The sequence below is a fragment of the Rhinolophus ferrumequinum genome, chromosome 4 (genome assembly GCF_004115265.2).
Source record: "Rhinolophus ferrumequinum isolate MPI-CBG mRhiFer1 chromosome 4, mRhiFer1_v1.p, whole genome shotgun sequence".
Classification (NCBI taxonomy): Eukaryota; Metazoa; Chordata; class Mammalia; order Chiroptera; family Rhinolophidae; genus Rhinolophus; species Rhinolophus ferrumequinum.
This window is the reverse complement of record NC_046287.1, coordinates 96,190,427-96,210,602: the sequence shown is the minus strand read 5'-3', so window position 1 is coordinate 96,210,602 and position 20,176 is coordinate 96,190,427. Positions and strand designations below refer to the sequence as shown.

Below are 20,176 nucleotides of genomic sequence, written 5' to 3'. Positions count from 1 at the left end.
GGCAGCCGCAATAGCGCAACTAAAGACACTCACAAAAGAGGACTTCTAGAACTGCTTCAGAAAGTGGCAAGAATGATGGGATAAGTGTGTTCGCAGTGAGGCGGAGTATTTTGAAGGGGATTAATAGCAATGTGTCTTTTACTGTAACATATATATATATTTTTATTTAAACATTCATTGTATTTATCGATCACACACACACACACACACACACACATATATATATTTATTTATTTATTTAAACATTCATTGTATTTATCGATCACGCCTCATACATGTCCACAAGGCATATCCCAGCCCTATTGCTCTTAGGAACACTAGACAGAACTTCAGCACTAAGCTTGGGGGCCATTTTAAACAGCAAAATCACCAACAAAAAGTGCAAAAGTGCAGAAAAAGTGGCACTAAATAGAACACAAAAGGACACTTGTTTATAGTATGAGATCAAACAGAAAGGCAGAGTGTAGCCTTGTTTGACCTCAGACCTCACCTGGGATGTATGTCAGGTGACTCAAATATTTCACCCCTCTATGTGTGTCTACAAATGACCATAAAAGGGTCCAGAATTGATTTGGGGGGAACAAATAAGTTTTAGTGTGTAGGCAAATTTGCAAATGCAGAATTAGTGTATAATGAGTGTCTACTGTATCTTGGATTTATTGGGTTAAATAAAAGATATTAAAATTAACTACACTTGTTTCTTTTCACTTTTTTAGTGTGGCTGCCAGGAAACTTAAAGTTACATATGTGACTTATATTACATTCCATTGGACAGCACTGCTAAGAGAAGGCATCAGAAATGGGTCAGGAAGTTGTAAGAAGCAATGATGAGGGCCATGTCACCCTTGGCTCCTGGTACCTGGGCCCCGGCTACACCTCATGTGCTTTGGAACACCTTCCTTGAAATTTTCTAAGGCCCCTCTGGTACCTGGGTACAGCCAGGTCTTCAACACTGTTTGGGTGGCATCCCAGAGCGCTGATAAGGACCCCATTGGCCCTAGTCCCTGATTTTCCTTTTGGGGGTGCTTTTGAAACTACAACCCCCACCCCTACACGTGGGACTGACCAGATGACCAAGGAGCTCTGAGCCTGGCATTCATGGAATTGTCCTGGGGTGCTGTAGAAAAACAGCTGCTATCGGCATGGAATTTCTTTCATGGATCACGTGGCATTGGGCCACTAGTATGGGCTGACACGCTGATTTGAGGTGACTTTCACTCATGTCTGACCCAGGACCAAGAATCGTTACATGCACTGATTGGACAATGAAACAGTCACAATAAATACGTACCTCTTCTGTACCCATTGTTCTAAATCTCCAATGATAAATCACTATACCTCACATGAGCCCATGAATTTGATAATACATTTAAAAATCATATTGTTTATAGCGACAAGGTCCCTTTAAAAAGCCAGTTGCCGGCTAGGGAAGCGTTGAGTGAGGATGTGGAATGGTTGTGGTGGGAGATGGGCTATGACTGGCCAGATGCACACAAAACGGCTGCAAACAAGGTGACGTTTAGGGACATAAAATTGAGGATTCTGGCTGAATTTACAGAACTTCAGAACAAAGTTAGAGAAGAAAGCCAGAGGGGAAGCATTTTCCTTATCCTACAGACTGTTTATCTTTTAAACTTCAGTCCATCAGGAATGATTCATAAATAACTGACTCCAAGTCTGGCTCGTTGCACTCCCAGCTGCTCTCCCAAATCCTCCAGGCACCTCTGGCTGGGAGAAGGGGCTGGGGCTGAGCGCCTTGCTCGCCTCTCAGGTGTGTTTCTAATGGTTGAGGAATTGCTTAATACCTAAGGCTCTTTTTACAGAAAGGAATTCTGCAGCTCACATCAAGTTTACAGGCCGTGGCCGAGGTCCTGTAAATGAAAATTGAGGGCGGCTGGGAAGGAAAGACTCCCAGAAAGGCTGGGGCGGGAGGTGGTGGCAGAGTTGAGCTGAGGTCAGCCACCTGCCTCTTCCCCTGGGGCAAGATGGCCTTGATTAGGGATGAGCTTTGCCATTAGGTGACTAATTCAAGTATTTCCTACATGGGAAAGCACTTTAAAGTGTTGCTGAAAATACTGTTTTCATTATCAGCCATTAAACAGATTTAATGCAAGTTCCAAACTAGATTCTCACTGACATTTAAGCCTTGACTCCCTCTCAGTGCTGCTAGAGGCATAGCCTCCAGACATGAGATTACCTTTCACAGAAGATGGTGTTTATCTTGGGTTTGAGGAGCAGAAAAGAAAATTGGAGGATAAGATAGTGTTTTCTTGCCCGCCCATTTTACATAGTCATGTATGGCTACTTTAAACAGGTCAATACACTCTTCCAATCTCTGCGAGGTCTTCCCTCCTTTGCGGATGGCTTAACTCAATTTAAGGAAACTTGGGATCTAAGTTCCTGAAAATTTTGGGTGTACAAGAGTGATTTTTGCCACGATTTTTATTCTCCTTTGTGTATTTGCAGAAAACTACTCTTATTAAAATGGGTTTTAGTGCTCGCTTCGGCAGCACATATACTAAAATTGGAATGATACAGAGAAGATTAGCATGGCCCCTGCACAAGGATGACACGCAAATTCGTGAAGCGTTCCATATTTAAAAAAAAATATATATATGGGTTTTAAATATCTTTATATTTTTATTTCTCTCAGTAGCTTTCTATAACAGTAGCCCAGGTAGTGAATTTAATAAATGGCAGACTATAAAAAATAATTCATTTCCTATCAGGTTTAAAGAAATATCACAATAGTCTCTTTAGATGCTATTGTGTTCTTTCTTGTATTACAGGAAAATTCTTCCTTTTTACGGTACATAATTTTAGGTACATGCATTTTACAAACTCATTCTATACTTTTTAAAAGCAAATTTACCATATTCTTGCTGAATTATTATTTAATATATACATCACAACCTTGATTTCTTGGTGCTTATTTTCCAAGGAGACACAAAACAAATCTGACCCACACTCTCCTTATTTGAACACATACAGATCGTCTTTAATTTAAAAGTAATGTTAAAGTTTGTCTTGCCATTTTTTTCATGAACTCTATTGTTATTTTAAAAACCAGTTTACCTCCTTATGCCTTGATGCATTGATCGGTCCCTGCTCATTAATGCACACAACTCTGTTAATCTTTCCAAAGCAATTCTCTATATTCTCTTTGTAACGTGGTCTGATGCCTTACTCAGTTTCTGGACAACTTTCTCTGTGTGGCAGAAGTCTTCATTCGCCAGTCTGTGACCACTCCTCTAGCTGTCCTCATGAGGTTTCAGTGAATTCTAAAGCGATTGGTACACATGAATGGCTTCTAATTTTTTTTCCCCCTTAAAACAAACTTCCTGGCCTTTGTGAATCTTGAATCTCATTGGGTAACATGCCAACCAGGAGTCAGTTTTGCTGTGTGCTCTTCACTCTTAATGAAGGAAAATAGTGATGGGATCTCAGCAGATTCTGACACCTCCTAGAACATCTGAGATGTCCCACAGGATTTTATGCGGTCAACCCTGTAGTGCTAACACGTTCACCCTTGGCTTTCTTGTTCTGCTCTCTGAATCCTGCTGGGGCTGTTCTTAAGAGTGTTAAGCCATATTTAGGCCAGAAGCAGAAACCTTATCTTAAAAGCCAGCCTGTCTTGATCCTGTCTTGCCTTATCTCCTAGGGGCCTCGGATCAGCTGGGCCTGGGCGGGCCTGGGTGGTCCAACAGCCACCTGGGGCCAGGGTGTGGAGCTGGAGGGCTTGGTCATGCCCTGAAACCCTTTGTCAACAGAAACCCCTGAAGCATTGAAGGAGGAACAGCATAGTTTACCCCCTCCTATGAAACTCCGTACACCTCTTTGCTCGGGGAGGTTATGATCCTTTCCCTCTTCTCTAGCCTGACCTCCCGCAGCTCAAACACGCCAAGTAAGTTCTAATAGACCAACCTTGGTCTCCCGCGACTCATTCATGCGGCGTGCCTAACAAAGAGCAGGAGGGGGGTTGGATGGGTTTGCAGCCATTAGGGAGTGAGGAATGGGGACAGCAGCCCAGTGACTTGCTTTTACAGATTTTTGAATTTAGAGATACAGATTGTAGCTTTGGGGCCTGGGTGACAACATGTTGGCGCTGGAGAAAAGATCATTCTCCCCATTGCTGTGTTTCCTGGCACCCCCATTACGGTCCCGTCAACCAAGCCCACCTCGGGCAGACGTCGGCGTTTCCTGCCGGGCTTTATTCGCGCTTCGTGGGGCTTCACCAGCCGGAGACAGTATCCGGGGAGCAGGAGCAGGGGAACATGGTATTATGTTGGTGCAAAAGTAATTGCGGTGTAAAGGGTTAAATGTAACTGCAAAAACCGCAGTTACTTTGGCACCAACCTAATAGTTGCCAGATATTGACTGCCTCTGCGAGTCAGACGCAAGCACATGTAAGTGTCCCTTTTAGGGGGACTTTTAAAGCCCAGTCCCAGGTTCTGCTGTGCAGATGGGCCAGGAACAGGAACTTTGCCACAGAAACACTAGAGTGACAGCCTTTGCTTGGAGGCTGGTGACATCTGAGACTGTGATTTTCATCCCTCTCATGTTCTTTATTAAAATTGGAATATGTTCTGCATATTATTTTGTATCCTGCTCTTTCCCCTTAGGAGTATAATTTTCCCGTGCCATTAAATCCTTTTTTTTTTTAAAGGCTTAAGCTTATAAAGCAAGTATCAGAAAGGGCAACCAGCCTGACCAGCAGCTTGTCAAGTGATAAATACTCTACATCACCAGTATTTAGTTTATAGGGTAGGTGATACAGGAAGAGGAGAGAGCATGGATATCTGTTGATTTGAAAGTCATTGGCATTTGCAGTCAAAGAATGCATATGGAGTTCTGTCTCCATAGGTAATGCTGTGAGGGAAGCAAAAAAGAGAAGAACAGACTTGTCTTAAGAAACGTCACATCTAATTTGGGCTATAATGTTCAAATGTATGAAAACTTAAATAATACAGGAGTTAAATGATATTTAATAGTAGCATGAAATGTCTCATAGGAAAATCCATGCTAATAAATGGTGCAGACAGCCGTGAGTCATGATGTAATCATTGCTGGACAGAACCTTTGCAATCCTGTCACCCAAACCTCTCATATCTCTGACCTGGCACGCACAACGTATTTGGTAATTGTTTGTCTCTTTTCTCCGCCATCCATGACCCCCACACCCAACCCCTTGAGGATAAGGGCTAGGCCTGGGCCACTGCCAGAGGTTAGAGCTCCTTCACACAGGGAGAAACTCATTTTGAGCCCTCCATAAAATTGGTGGAAATAAAATGCAATTGAACATGTCATGTGCATCTGAGAACCCCACAGTGCATTTCAATATGTGACCACTGAATGAATAGGGAACAAACAATGACAGGTACCATGACAAGTGGGAGGAGCATGAGTGCTCGTGTTCAAACCATGATCCATCCTGGATTGACTGTATTTTCTTGGGAAAGTTAGTGAATGATTGTGAGTCTTTCCAGTGTGGCCGTCAATCTAGCTGGTATATATTTCTGGCTTTGTTATATAGCCTTGTGCTAGCTCTAGTCCTAGACCCATATTAAATTACTACCTTTTCTTTTATCTTTTGGTTTAATTGATTATTTGATTATCAATTCAATTTATGTCATCAGTAAAGTTCTTTAATACTTTGAAGATGTTTTTTAGAACTTGGGTGACCATGAGAAAAGAGGTCACAATAAAGGAAACAGGGATGCCAGAGGAGAAGCTAGTTTTGTAGGTGGGTCAGAGCTTGCACCTGTATTAGTTAGCTAGGGCTGCTGTAACCAGCACTGGTTTGTAACAAAGTGTCCCGAAGGACACCCACCCATGCTTTTGTGGCCCCCTTACTCTTCATCCCTCTCTTTTCTCTCTTGAGGTGCATGTTTTGTTAGTACATGCTTGTGTTTTCTGGGTCCTGTTCAGGACGTATGTTGCTTTCTCAATCAGAAGACAAGCTATCTGTGCTTTTCCTTATTTTTGAACTTCTTTTCTAGTCCTCAGAGGACACCCTGGAGTACTGTAAGGGACTGCCTTGCTGGATGAATATGGGAAGTTGCCCCCACCTTGGCCTTCCCTGCAGTGAATGGAGGAAAAGGAGAAGAGGCTCAACATGTTTCACCGACCAAGCTTTCTGAGCGGGGCTTTTGCAGCTAAAGTGGGAGGTCAGCTGATGGAAGAGGTTCCACACCCTCATCTTAGACGGTGTGAGGAAAAGCTGACAATAAGACCAAGAACAACATGACCTCATAACAGCTGTAGCCAAACGAGTGGGGTGGGCTGGGGGGCCTGTTCGGTGCGATGCCCTGCTCTGGATTACCCCCAGCATTCCATCCGGAATAGGAATACTACACTAAGTTTCTAGAATTCCCCATTTATAGGAGGTTCTGGAAAATAAATTTAAGAAGCTATTAGGTTCCCTTCTCCCATCTTATACTCTTTGAATAGAACTTTCAAGAAAGAAAGGGCTTAGAATGCCCTACTCTTCAGGATCCTCTCAGAGCTGTGGGTTGACGTGGGCCTCCGAAGCTGCTCTAAAGTTCTGGGGGCTCTTCAGGGACAGCCAGGAGCCTAACAGCTGACACACCAGTCCCGTGCCCCACCATGTACACAGCTGGATGCAGTGGCCTAAGCTAGGTCGATGCTCAGTGGTCCATTCAGTGACTCCAAACTCCTCTCCAGTCACTACCCTGGCTTCTCATGAGAAAACCCTGAAGTCCTAGAGAGTCAAAACTCAGGTACAGAATGAAAGGCCATTGTTGTATCAGCAGCTCACAATACTGCACTTTTAGCTTATTATGTGCTGTCCTCTAGATTCCATTAGGACTTTCTTTTACCAGATGATTTCAGAACACTCAGTGGCAATTATCTTCGTGTTATATGTACTTCCTTAAAAGTTGGTATCTCGCAACAGTGACTGTGACCTTGTAGAAATATGGTGAGGCTTTCAGAGACGTGGACCAGGGATCTTTGATTACACTGACACAGAGATTTGCTCTGGTTTCCACGTCATTCATTCCACAAATATTTAGGTGCCCACTATGTGCCAGGTACCAGCGAGAGTCAGGGATCAGTACTGAGTAAGTCAAAGGCCCTGCTCTCCTGGAACCTAGAGTCTAGCAAGATGAGACAGATAACACACTAAGGTAAGCAAATATATAATGTAATATCAGGTATAACACGTTACAGAGAAAACGCAGAGACTGATGAGGAGGGGTTGCTATTTGAGATGGTGTGGTCAGGGAAGAACTCATTTTGTGATGACAGTTAAATAAAGACTTTAGTGTGGTGAGGAAACAATCTGCAAAGAAACTTAGGGAAGAACCTTCTGGGAAGAGTGATCAGCAAATGCAAATGACATGAGTCAGAGACCTACCTGACCTGTTTAAGGAGAAGTTTGGAGGCCCTTAGGGCCTAAGGGAAGAAGAGCAAGAGATGAGGACTAAGAGAGTGGTGGCGTCTAGATCATATGGGGCCTTGTATGTCACAGCAAGGTTTCAGAATATCTCTGAGTGTGATGGGAAGCCCCCGAGGGATGCTGAGCAGGAACATGGGTCACTAGACATTTTAAAAGGATCACTCTGGCTACTGCTTGAGGAATCAGGGAGCAAGAACAGAGGTAAAGAGACGGTGACTTAAATTCAAGACATGAATCCTGTTAGGTGGGATGAGGGTCGTGGCGGTGAATATGGTGAGCACCAGTCAGATTTGGGATAATTTGTGCAAGAGTCAACGGAACGTGCGCATGGATTGGGTAAGGGGCTGTGAGAGGGAGAAAGTCAAGAATTATTTCAAAGCTTTTGGCTTCAAATATGTTTTTGTTTTTTTCTCAAAAAGAAGAGTGTAGCAAGCTATGTTAAATGCTGCTAAAAGATGAAGCAAATTGAGGACTGAGAAGTAACCATCTGATTTAGCAGCATAGAGATTATCTGTGATCTCCACATGAGTGATTTTAGTGAGTTGCCTAAAAGAATGATTGGAATGGTTTCAAGAGGAAATGGGTTGTGTCGCTGGGAGACAGAGCGATTGGATAAAGGAGACGCTCTTGGTACAAACTGAAGTCATCGGGAATCTTCCAGTTCTGAGGTTGGGTGATCGGTTGGTCGATTCATTAGATTAATATATGTTACACCTGACATATATAATTCACACATTCTTTTCGATGAATCAAATATTACATTTTAAAATATTTTAAATTTAATAGAGAAGGGTATAATATGAGCTGATAACAGCTCCCACTTTATTCCCTGTTTCTGCTTTTCAGGGCTTTCAGTTCTCAAATATCTTGTAGCCTGTTCCACAATATTGCCCTCTCAGCATTTATGATTAATCTTGTCTAACACCATCCCCAGGTCATGAGGCTTCCCACAGGGTGAGGTGCAGGCCCTTCCCTTTCTCCCGCCATGGGGAGCAAGGCTGGGTGTCGGTACTTTAGGGACCATAAATCAGAGGAGGGGGAATGGGTTTTATAAGAAGGATCGATCATAAGCTCAATTATATTGTTGTCACTACCACACCTAAGTGGAGACGTAAACTGCCATTCATTTGTGTATTCATTCCTCCAATGTTTACTGAGCACTTTGCAAGGCATGGGGGCACCACTCTGCTCTTGAGAAGTTCACTGTGGATAAAACATCGCTGGAGCACAGATCAGAGCGAGGGATTGTTATGTGCTTCCTCCAAACCACAGAGAATGATGCTGTAAGCTAGAGGCTCTGTGTGGCTCCCAGGGACAGAGCTAAGACCCTCTGGCAGAGGGCACAATGTGGCAGAGTCTATGGAAGGAATAATATTTGATTTGTCGCAAGTGTCCAGCAATGGTGCAGATGTTCCACCAGTAGTGATTTCAGGTCATAGGAAATGTTTAGGCAGGGAACGTGAAGGGATTAAGAAGTCTGCTGCATGGCTGCGAGTTTAGATCCTACGACTTTTAAGCTTCCTTTCAAGTCCAAGTTTCTGGGCTGCTTTTCAAAACACAATGGAGGCTGAGCTTCCAGGAACAGGAAACTACTCCCCTGCCAGGTGCTGGGTGCTGGTGTCCCCAAGAGGGACTCCATGTCTACTGGAAACGATTACTGAGACCTGGCTTCTCCCTTCCTTCCTTCCTTCCTTCGCTGCTTCTTCTCTGTGACTGGCATCCACACCTCAACCCTCCATTCTTCTTATTGATATTACCTTTGTAAGAATATGGGTTCCATGTTTGGAATTCCCCTTTTTATTGTACCATATGTTTTCTCTGGGAGATAAATAGAATCTGAAAGAAGAGTCGGAGAAGAAAAGAGTTAGGGAGATCAGATTGTTTCCATTTGTTCAGCATCAATCTTTGTTGGCCACTGCACCCACCTGCACTACAAAACTGAGTTAATAGCCCATGATTTTCTTTTTTTTTTTCTCTCATCCTTTTCTTTTTTTCCTCCTCAGCGATAAGGGATGGAGAGAAAGCATTTGTACACTAAAAATAAAAGGAAAATAATTCCCCTCTCCAATTCCATGTCTCAGCATTAAGCATTTGGCGTATCTTCACCAGGAGATTTTTTTTTTTTTTTTAATCTAAACTTGTAACATAAATTACGTAAGTTTCATCTGTTGGTGGCCATTGGGGATTTCCTTATTTCTACCATCAAATACAACACTACACTGAGCATTTGTGCACATATATCTTTATGCCTTTGTTGCTACTACTGCTGTAGCATAGAGTCCTTGAAGTGGCCTTTCTGGGTCATCAGGCGTGGGCATGGGTATTTTAATAGATAATGACAAATCACCCTCTTCGAAAGTTGTAAGAGTTACATTTTCATCAGTAGTGTATAAATGCACATTTTCCTGTATTCTGACACTACATGTTAATTTTTCCCCATGTTTAGATGAAAAATGGTGTCTGTCTCTTTTAAAATTTGTCTTTCGCTCTCTGGTAGTTCTTGTTTGCTTATTTACTGTTTATTTTAATTTTTTCCCTTTTGTGACTTCCCTTTTCATATCCTTTGATGATTTTCACACTGAGTGGATTGTCTTTATTACTTCATGGTGGGCAAGGCTTTGTTCACAAGACTACAAAAATATTCTCCTACATGTTTCTAGCATTTTTATACACGTTTTCACTTTGCTGTTTAATCCATTAGGAATATTTTGTTAGTATGGTGTGCATTTGGAATCTAATTTAATTTTTTTCCCAAATGAATGGCTATTTTCCGCGGTCTTAGAAAAACTTAATTTCCCCACATTTTAGTTTATGTTAAATTACTATCTCTCATCTATCTGTCTGTCTCTCATCTATCTATCTATCTATCTATCTATCTATCTATCTATCTATCTATCTATCTATCTATCATCATCTATCCATCCATCCAGAGCTGTTTTGTACATTCTAATATGTTTTACTGCTTTTTCAACATTCCCACTCCAATGGTAATTACTTTGATTATCTTAGTGTAGATTCTTCTGAGTCTTCCTTTCACAATTTTCTTAACTACTTTTGCATCATTTACATTTCTTCTATCACAAGTGATATTTTTCACATTCATGTTGTATCTGATTTGTTCTCATATGAATTCCTTGTGTGTGTGCCTTGCCAGTTGAAGCCTATTAACGTTGACATGGAAGCCTGTTATTTCCCCATGAAAATGCTGGGCAGGCTCTGAAGGTGTGAAGTGAAAGGGCAGGGACATCATAGCAGAGCTCTTTAAATTTATGAATTATTCTCAGAGCTGAAAATCAGGAGTAGTCAAGTGCGCAGGGGAAGGTGTCAGGAGAGAGGTGGATAGAAGCCCAAGGACTAGGCGGTGGGGGTAGTAAGCAAAAGGTAGAGGAGCTAAGCTAGAATCACAGAAATCACCGAAAACATTAAGCTATAAAGATCAAAACATTGGGCTACGTTGGAAGCTCTTGCTGAAAAGATAAGACCCTCAGCCTTTCTCTTTAGAGAGAGATGACCAAAACAGTGAGGGTATAACATCAACACTGTTGGGCTGAGGATTTCTAGGTAACTCTGCTTTTACTTGATCAAAGCCTCAGACCCTACACCGAAATTTTTTAGTCACACTTGGAGAGTGATGCATGTTGTATCATTTTTCTATGCTGGTCATATATTCCAATTACTTAATTCATTTTCTGCTTCAAACAATACCCCTAATGACTCAGGAGACCAATATCAAGCTTGTGGTCAGGAGCAGGGTGGCAATCTGTGAGAGGGGTCCAGATGGATGCTAATTGGGCCATCCAAGCTCTGAACTGTTGAACTTGGTTCTAGTCAACAGAAGAGACTGACCATATTCAAAGAGACAGCAAGCTTGGTTTTGTATTACACGAAAGTGTAACTGTTTTGTTATCTTAGTGAGAAATGTCACATACTTGTGTTTTAAACACATGCATATAGACTATCTGAAATACTATGTCAAGTAACCGAGATAAACGTGATTTATATAATTACTTTGAAAATGCATGCGGTGTAGCTTCCGTCCTGGTGTTCAGTGCTGCTGCAACCATCTTTCGTTGACTATCCAGTAAATTCACTATAGTGGTTATTTTATTTATTTTTTCATACTTACCCAGCTTGCTTACTTTTGACTTACCCTTGTATCCTACTAGAAGATATAAGCCATTAGTTTTAAGTTTCTTGTCATTCCCCTGACCCTTTTCAACATCTTACCTCAAAATATATTTGTTTATGCCTTCATCTTTGCCTCTGAATCTCTCTGTAGCTTCACGTACCTCTCTTTCTCCTCTTAAGAAGATATAATCCTTTCTTACTTTAGACCCAAATTTATTGACATGTACTTCCTTTAATTTACACACAACTTAGAAAGTCAAATAATGTTTAAGGGTTTCATTTAAAAATCATCAATCTCATGATTTTGTGTCTTTCAACTCTTTTAGTTGTTTTTTTCTTGGTATTTCACCTCCATATTTTAAAATAATATGTATGTACCTCTTTCTCTTGAATTATTTACACAATTGCTCAATATAATTATAATCATAATTCTCTATTACATTCATATTAACTGCAAATATGTAAAGTTCATTCACAGCTGAGCGAAGTGTACTATGAGAACATATCTATTATCATACAACTTTTTTCCCACCCCTGGAGAAGTGATTACCTTTTTTTCTTTCTTTCTTTGAGTATGGTTCTGATGCATGATTTGTCTCTTCAGACAGTGTTTTTCTTTTATCATACTTTGTAATTTTTGTTGGAAGCTGGATATGATCTACCAGGTCAAAGAAACTGAGGTAAATAGTCTTGTATTGTGAATTTCTCTGTTTGTCTGGCTAGGAGTTAGGCTGTGTTTAGTGTCTGTGGTAGCTGTGGTATCAGAGGCTAAAATTCCCTCTAGTGTTCTTATTTTTTTGTCTCTCCTCTTGTCTTTGGATTTCCCTAGAGATCTCCTCTTAAATAGAGGTCTCATGCTTGCAATTCTTTTAGCTGTAATCCTGTTATTATACAGGAGACTTCTGGATGTGGTGGTAAGGTATGGGGGAGGCGGAACATTCTGTAGTCCTGTGATTGGGTCTCAGTCTATTAGTGAACCCGAATTGGGCATTTCTCTTCTTCCATGTCAAGAACTAGAGGGAGCTGGAGTTGGGTATTTCATGTCCTTCGGTTTGGTTAGGCTTTGGTAAAACCCCAGTCGTTTAGGCTGTGTTACAAGTGTCCCTTGAGGGAACAGAGACCTTGTGAAGGAGAACAGAGAGCTATCGGCTATTTCCTCCTCTCCTACTGGGAGGATGAGAGGATTTTTCTCCCATCTTCAACGTGAGAATCTGGTAGGGTTCATGGAGGTAAAATTTATAAAAGTGTGAACACCCCGAAGGCTGGGCCCTCCCAAAGTTTTTAGCTCTTAAGTTTGTCCACACTGATTCTCCAGCAATCTGTCAATCACAGTTTAAAGTTATCCTACTGGTGTTGGTTCCAGGTGTGGGCTTCTGCTCCTGGTAACCTGTGATTCTCTGTATTGCCCTGTTTGTCTTTCCAGTTTGGGGGAACAGCAGTTTGCTCTGTGACCTCACTTCTTGAATGAATCAAGAATAATTTTTTAATTTTCAGTTTGTTCAAATTTTTCTTGTGAGGATGAAAGTGGTGACTTACAAGCTCTGAACATGTTGAACCAGAAACCTGAAATCCTTTCCTTTAAATCTCTAGCTAAATTTTCTTATTCACTCTTAAAGTCCTGTAAAATCTCTCTCAACAAACCTGTTCCTTTTGTGTGTTTCTTTCCTGGAGACATCCTTCTCGAGCCTCCCTCTGCCCCTGTCCCATCTGGAACGCTCATGCTCTAAGCTGGCTGCATCCTGAGGCTTCTTTTTCTTACAATCCTATGAATTCCCTTATATTTCTTCTGCTTTCTGTCCTGTTTCATGCAACCCATGTTTTCTCTTGTTGTGATTTACTTCCTCATTTTAGTGGAACACATATTTTTATAGCTTCAGGAAAAAATGCATGGAAAGCCCCTTTCAAAAATTCTGAATGTCTGAAAATGTCTAGTTTATTATTACACTTTCTTATTAGTTTGGTGGAGTACAGAATTCTAGGTTGAAAAATCATTTTCCTTCAGAATGTTAAAGGCATGGCTCCACTGTTCTCAAATTTTCAGTGTTACTTTTAAAAAGCCGAATCCTGCTTTGTTTCTTTTCTTTTCTTTTGTTTTCCTTTTCTGGAAGCTTTAGGATTTTATGTTTATCTCTGGGATTCTGAAATTCCACAATGATGTGCCTTGCTTTGGATCTTTTATCATAATTGTGCTACTTAGATTCATTTATCTGGAAACTCATGTCCTTCAATTGCGAATTTTCTGTTTTCTCTTGAACACCTATAAGTTGGATGTTTGAGCTCCTGAATTTTCCTTAACAGTTCTCTCATATTTTCTAAAGCTTTATTTTTTTATACTAGATTCTAACAGATTTTTCTTATTTTCTAATACCTTTGCCAATTAAAAAATATGTTTTATTTATCATCTTCTTAATTTCCAAGAGTTCTTTTTTGGCTTTCTATTGTTTCTATTTTTATTCTTATCCTGTTCTTGTATGATACTAGATGTAATACCTTCTCTTACTTGAAAATATTCATGACAGTTTTTGTACTCTCTCATGTGAAGTTTCCCTTCACATGTTTAGTGCTCCTTGGCTGTTCCTTAATATTTAAAAATGAGTCACTAAAAAGCTGTCTGGAAGCTTTACATGCCTCGGCCAGGCTTGTGTCACATAGGGCTTTCCTGCCAGGTACTCTGAAGGGTCCTGGAGCTAGCCTGGGGAAGAGTTGGGGGCCCTACTGCTTGCTGTGTAGAATTTGATTTACTCCCCTAATTTTCAGTCCCATGCCTGACCCATGCTCTTCTTCACATACACTGTCCCCATCGCTGTAACCTCTTTGGATCCATTTCTCCAGAGAGAAAAAATTCCCTATGGAGCTAGGGAGTGGGTAGTGCCAGACTTCACTAAGGGTGGAATATTGGAATCTGACTGCTCCTGTTTCCAGGCTTCCAGCTGCCTCTCTTCTTTCATAGTAACTCAAATCTTGAGCTTCTCTGGGATGATGCCAGGTAGATCATCTTGCTTCTCATGCATTTCTCCTTCGGCTAACTCACTTACCAGTCCTTCCTCTTCCTTCCCTTTTCACATATACTAACCTCTCTCAATTTCATTGAGAATAGATGTGGATCTTATTCCCCCTGTCCTATTGGGCATAGTTTTGAAAGAAAAGGGAGTAGAGACATCTTGACTCCAGCAACTCAATGCCCTGAGCCCCTGATGTCGTGCTCCCTGATTCTAGACATGAGTCTCGTGTCAACACATGTTTAGTTGGTGTGCAAATCTGTTCCAGGCTGGAGGCAGCAGTGTTGCTTAGGAGGATGTGCTGTGCAGTTGGGGGTGTGGGGGGCAGGATCCCAGCCCTCAGGCTGCCTCCTCCAGGAAGGGCTGGGGAAACTCCAGAGCCCAGTCCAGTATCTCCACAGCCTTCTCCAGTTCCAGAAAGCTCAGCAGAGCTGAAGCTTCCAGGAGCCCATTTGTCATTGTCTTGAAGGCGTTAGGGAGTTCCTGTTTGTCACCTTTGTAGTAGCTTTTTCTCCCCCACCCCTATGCATTTGCTTATGCTCCCTTCCCCATCATGGCATTCCAGTTGCACACTCCTTGTTTTTCTGGCCTTCTGACTCTCTCCATGTTTCATATGGTGGCACCTTGAACGTCTACAATCAGCAGCTTTACATCACAGCTGGTGCCGTAAGCTCTCTTGCTTCATCTTTTCCCCCAAACTCCCAATTCTCCTTTTATTTAAACTTTCCTCCTCTGTGTACAAATATGTGCAGAGTTCCTCACCTTGAAAAGTTTTCTCCGAAGTGTGCTACCCCTCCAGTAACCATTCTTTCTCATTCCTTCCACTGGCCAACTTCTCAGAAGAGTATATAATGTGGCTTGTATTTCCACATCTCCCACAGACTCTCATTAATACCTTATATTGTAATCCGGCTGACGCCCTCATTACAACTTGAAAAACCTGTCTCCAATGTCACCAAATGATCTCATTTCTAGGGCAGTTGTCTTATCAAGTTTGATCATCCCTCCTTTTTGAAATGCTCATCTTCTTGGCTTGAAAAACACATATCCTGGGGCTTGTGGTGCTCCCCTGAAGGTTTTTTTGTTTGTTTGGTTTTGTTGCCTCTTTTCCACCCACTTCCCCCCATAGATGGAGACATACATATACCAAGGCTCAGCCCTTTAGTTGTCACTTTTTGAATACCTTTATCTTATCCACTATCCTGCCATCAACATTTCTGGGTCAAATCTCCTGCCTTCTGAGCTTCAAAGTTATATCTCTAGTTATTTGCTTAATACTCTCACCTTTATCTTTGATGGATATTTCAAATTCAACATATTTATCACTGAATTCATCTTTCATCAAAATGAATTACACCTCCTGATGTACTGAGGTACGTACATGATGCTATCATTTTTATTTTCAACTAAGCTCAAAACGTTTAAATCATCCCTTAGTTTTCCCTCACACTTACTTCCCACGTTTATTCAGTCTTTTTTTGTTTTGCCTCACATCTCCTGCCCGCCCCCCACATTGTTCTGCATTTTCACCATGCGAGGAATAAGTCTTCCTTAACTAATTATCCAAGTTACTATAGTTGCTTTCCAAGTGATCTTTTAGGTTCCAGTATTTTCCCCTCAATTTGTATCCCTGCCAAATGAGTTGACTGGTTGATTACATATGGCCCTTCTCTTAAAATAAGTTAAGGCGTTTTGCTGTTTGCCCTTGTAACTCCGCTACTCAAAACCTTTCAGAGGCTTCTGAGTTGGACGGGACCACAAAGATCCTTACAGATTTGAAGTTCAACTCTTGGGTTGTGAATCGCTTCCACCTTTGTTTTGCTGGCAGCTAAGCAGAACAAGGATACTAGAGGGTGGGAACAGACCCTTGGTGCCTTTTTAGTTCTTCATGAGGGCACAACCTGATATTTAATGGCTCTGAAAACCTCTGTGGAATGAGGAGTTTGCTGCATCAGAGACATTCCGAACTCTAATGCCACTGTCTTTTCAATCGTCTTGGGCTTGTCAGCGGTGTCTCAGGTGTACCACATACATCAGCACTTAAACTACTGCTCAGCGACATAGTTTTGTGTTCTATTTCTTGTTGTAGCATCAGAACTACCTGAAGTTTTAGTAGAGTAGGCTTGGGACGTGGCCTACCATAGCACGTATGCAGGATATCAAATATGGCACTGTTAGGACCATTTCTCTTTCTTGTGCTCAGGGAAGATGTTACCAATGAATCACAGCCTCCTTTAGAAGCCAGGATGTGGCTTCACAGTTCTCAACAATGTGCTTCGGCCATTTCTTACCAATTCATTCATTCATTCATTCGTTCATGTATTCATTCATTCCACAAATGTGTGTGGAACACCTATAACGTGCAAGCACTATTCTAGGTGTTGGAGATACTGCAAAGAAAAAGCCAGATTCCTATTCTCATGGAGCTTACATTCTTCGGCCATTTCTTACCAATTCATTCATTCATTCATTTGTTCATTTATTCGTTCATTCCACAAATGTGTGTGGAACACCTATAACGTGCAAGCACTATTCTAGGTGTTGGAGATACTGCAAAGAAAAAGCCAGATTCCTATTCTCATGGAGCTTACATTCTAGCTGGGGATACAGGAAGTAAACAAGTAAACAAACAAGATAATCTGAGATAGTCATAAGTTCTGTGAGGAAAATCATTGAGAGTCACTGGGGATAACAGCTCTGGACAGAGAGGTCAAAGAACGCTGCTCTCAGAATGTGGCTGCTGCTCTAAGACCTGATGAGGAGAAGAAGGCGGTCCCTGTGAAGAGCATACCAGAGACCGCAAACTGCCAGTCACAGGCCCTGAGGCTGGGAGCCAGTTCGGCTTGTTCCAAAGACAACCAGAAGGCGAGTGTGGCTGGAACAGAGGGAAGACTGGGAGAGCGGTATCAGAGGGGGGCAGGGTCGTTGGTCTATTTCATTAACTGCTGCCTGCCTCGTGCCTAGAAGAGGGGTCGGAACAATGCAAACATTAGTTTAAGGAGTAAGTGAAGGTCGAGGCTTTGATGCGACATAATGATAGAACCTATTACAGACCTTTTATGGTCTGACCCCTCGCTACCGTTTCAGTCCACTATTTCCTTGCACAGACTTTTATTTTTTTAAACCACAAAAACACGGTGAACATTGTTTGCTTCCATGTTTTGCTTCCTTATTATCCTTGCCTTCAGGTCGCCTTGCAACTTCTACTCTTTAAACCCCAAATGTTGTCACCTCTGTTCTGTGAAACTTTGCTAGCCCCCTCAAAACAAGACAATTTCTCCTTCCCCTGAATTCCTCTAACAGCTATCACATGTGTCATTTATTACTGTTTAACATAATAAACTACAAAACTTATTTGTTGTCAACTGTGTTTATCCCCTTTCTCTAATCCAGCATTATCTTTGAGGGCAGGGGTTGTCATGTAAGTCTTAAGCTCTCCACGGTGGCTTTGCCCACACCGTTGCTCAGAGTGCTGCTGCTGACATATATTAGTAACTCCCCGTGAGGCTGAATGACTGTGGCTGGTGAGCTGAATGCCCGTGAGGTTGGTGTTGTGTTTGGGCCCATGTGGGTCAGCGAGTCTCCTTCTGTTACCTTGGCCAAGGAGGGCTCCGGGGGACCCCAAGAGCACACAGGGCAAGAACTGGCCAGAAGGGACAGGATGAGGATGAAGGAATGTGTCAGCTTGATGACCCCCCATTAGGTTGTTGCAAATCATCATCACGACAAAAGTCAATAAGTCAATTTAAAATTTTCCTTTCCTTCAATGTACCAATAACTTCACATTCAAAACACAGCAAAGAATAAAACTCTTATTTGTGGGAGAACAAAGCATTGAATGAAATCCACATTTTAGATGTTCAAAGGTGGCTGTGAAAGGTAAGAACTGAACAAATGAGAAGCAGCAGTAGCAGTTAGTCACACTTCAGGAATCCCAGAACATAATAACCATGAACAGAACCTTGATAAACATTGAGTTCTGGAAACAAAGTTTAATTCTCATGTAATCTTTATCACTGGATTAAATAAACTATCACCTAGGAACATCCCTGCAAATGCTGAAAGCTTTGATGTCCAACTTAGAGGATATAGCACTTTACAGCCCCCTCAGAGAGAGATGAACTTTAAACGTGAAGCATTTCGTCAACTTGGTCTTTCTTTTTAATAACTTCTCTAAAAAATAACTTTTAGAAATGTATTGTTGGTTAAATAAAAGTAGCAATAGATACAATCTGCCCTGAGGAAACAGACCATACAGACATCACTCAGTGAACACTTAGCCAACACTATTTTCTGTGATACCCAGGAAGCATTTTTAATTGAAACTTAACAAGTTACAATGCAGCAAACACTCCAGTCTCTAGCTCTAGAAGGGAAATGTGATCCTGCATGCAGGCAGAGAAGCCTTTTAATTTAGCTGGAAGAGTGTGACTATGCAGTTGAGTAGTGTAATTTTTTTAATTGCTGAAGTGTCATTGTTTTTTTAGTTCACATTTAATGGAAAATGTAAATGCCACATGCAACAGAATAGCAAAAAGTCTTATTCCAGTCTGCGGGCTTGGTCTTACTAATCATGATAATACATGCTAGCTGGAGTTGGGACTATTTAATAAAATACCAAAATAAAGGTGTTGTGGTTACATTTTAAGGGAATTAATAAAAGTACCTTCATCTGTAATATTTAAAACTTTACAGATTTTAAATTTATATGAAACAGTGCAGGGGTGCTCACTGGATGAGAACGGCTGTACCTCTGGGAGGAGCTTCGTTCAACACAGGTTGACAGAAGCACACCCCATTGAAAAGGGAGGTACAGATATTAGCAAGATCTTACATTTGTCGGGGCTTTTCCTGGTTCAGTCATCTGTGGGCTTCACAAGTTTCTAAGGTGTCAGGGCAGACATGGCTATTTCCATTGGATAGATCAGGATCCTAAGGTGTGTCCTGGCCACGACCACAAAGGTGGAGCCCCGGCTTCCCATATACACGTATTGGAAGGGACACTGTGTCCCGACAACTTCTGTCAAAAGGGCTCTTTGGCAACTAGACAAACATCACGACTCTATTTTGTTGCAGAGGGAGTGGTTGCTTGGGCTAAATCCCTCCTCCCCTTTCTCTTCACAGCTCAGGTGACATTTGTGAGCCGCAGAGACCTCTGGCTCCACCACAGCTGTGTGCACAACTTCACACAGATAAGTTACTTGGCAAGCTAGAGCTGAAAGCGAAAACACATGATTATTCCTCAAAATGAATGAAAAACGGTAATAAACGTGAAAGACGGTTACTCAAAGTGGAAACGTTGGTGTTTTGTTTTCTTCCCTTTTTCTTTTTAGAAGAACAATCAACAACTGTCACTTGAAGCTCACCTAGTCAGTCTGCAAGATCTAATTAAAGAGCAAGCCCTGGTTTGAAATGGTTAAAGGATAACAATAAGAGAGAGAGGAAAGAAAGTTCTGAGGCAACCCATGCATCTCCCGTATCTTCCTAGACTGGGGCCTGCAGGACCGCCATCCAGCCCTGCGCGAGTGAGCGGCTCTCCGCAAGCATCTCAGCCACAGACTTGAAGGAAAGTCCGCCTCCAGCCCTCTCGCGACAAAGTTCCGACCTAGCTATCCCACCTTGCCTTCCC

General features: G+C 41.9%; 1 non-coding gene across 1 annotated transcript; it reads left to right on the top strand.

The window, feature by feature from the left end:
- Positions 1–2,494: 2,494 nt before the first annotated feature.
- Positions 2,495–2,601, top strand: LOC117021835 (U6 spliceosomal RNA). Its single transcript, XR_004422923.1, has one exon. It is a non-coding gene; the product is annotated as a U6 spliceosomal RNA (small nuclear RNA).
- The last annotated feature ends 17,575 nt before the right edge of the window (positions 2,602–20,176 follow it).